This window comes from Symphodus melops (genome assembly GCF_947650265.1).
Source record: "Symphodus melops genome assembly, chromosome: 10".
Taxonomy (NCBI): domain Eukaryota; kingdom Metazoa; phylum Chordata; class Actinopteri; order Labriformes; family Labridae; genus Symphodus; species Symphodus melops.
In genome coordinates this window covers 780,043-781,550 of record NC_136700.1, presented here as the reverse complement: position 1 = coordinate 781,550, position 1,508 = coordinate 780,043, and positions in this window count along the sequence as shown.

Here is a 1,508-nt window from a genome sequence, read left to right as displayed (position 1 = left end):
GTGTGTGTGTGTGTGTGTGTGTGTGTGTGTGTGTGTGTGTGTGTGTGTGTGTGCTACATCTGTCTGCACGTTAACACAACAGAATGAATGTAACAATGTGCTCCCCTGCACCTCCTCTCACATGCCTGTGTGCGGGTTGAAATCCCTTCAGTGTACCCGGCGTGTCAGCGAGCAGGTCGACCCCTCCTTCACCTCCCTCCGCTCGCTGCTCTCCGCCTGTCGTCTCCTTAAAGCTCCATTAAACTCCAATAAAAATAAGTAGGTCAAATGCTTTCAGACCACCACACGCTTCTCCTCCTCCTCCTCCTCCTCCTCCTCCTGGAGCCCGTCAGGCCTCGCCGATCCAAACGTCTCTGCTGCAGCCAGTTGGTTTCACTTCAGGACTTCTGCTGCCAGAAACACAAACGTTAGTCTGAGGATCAGGTCTGGATCCTGGACTTCCTTTACACTGATTCTGGTCCGGCTGGTTGTCGTACACGCGTGTCTCTCGCTCTCTCTCTCTCTCTCCCTCTCTCTCACAGCGTCGAGAGAAGCTGCTTTGCTTGTGTCTGTGATTTGATTGATTTTAATTACCGGCAGTGATTATTTTGTTTGGAAGGAGACATCTGTGAATCATTCAGCTGCTCCAGAAATCCCTCGCAGCCTCTAATGGTACGTTGTGTTCGCCAAGCGAAGATGATTGATTCTCTTTATGGGGCTCTTAAACGATGGAGTCTGATCAGGTTTTTAACGTCAGGTGATCCCGAGGCTTTTTCAGATGTGTCGTTCCCTGATCAGTGAATCCGAGCTGTCAGCTGACTTTCAGGCTCTCCAGATGATCCCTGAGTTTTAAAAACACACATCAAGGTGCAGATTTTATTCGTGGTGTGTGTAACGTGTGTCTTCGTCCTTTCGTCACGGCTGTGACCTTTGTGCCCGTGTCGTTTTATGGTGCTGAAATCGGATGCTTCTTCACCAGCTGCACGCCACATGACCGCCCCCCGACACGAGTAACGGAGTCAAACAGGGAGGTGCATAAAGAAGAGGCTGAGGATCAGCTGGTTGGGGGTTCGATTCCCGAGCTCCTGCAGCAGCATGTCCGACGTGTCTTTGGAGTCACCATGCTTTGAGTGAAAAGACTTCTAGCTGGGCGGCATGACTCAGCAAATTGCTTGCAGGCTGTCTGGCAGGTCTGCACAGCTGAGCAGAAACTGACCGATGTGGACTTTGATGAATGCAGATGAAGCAGATCGACACCTTGCTCGCCTGTCTTAAAGTGCGTACTCGATGTTTCTCCCTCCTCCTGACTCATCACCGTCAGACTCTCTGAGTTAGAGGTCGAATTAGAGTTTGTTTAAAAAGAGACACCCAGAACATGTCGCCAAATCACCAGCCGGTTACATGACTGCAAAACGTTGCAACACAGAAAGTAATGCAGAAGAGCGGGCTCGAACCCGCTGGGTCAGATTTGGAGCGGGGGTCGTGCTGGATCGCAGGTTTTGGCTCCGGAGACGAGACTCTTTGTTATC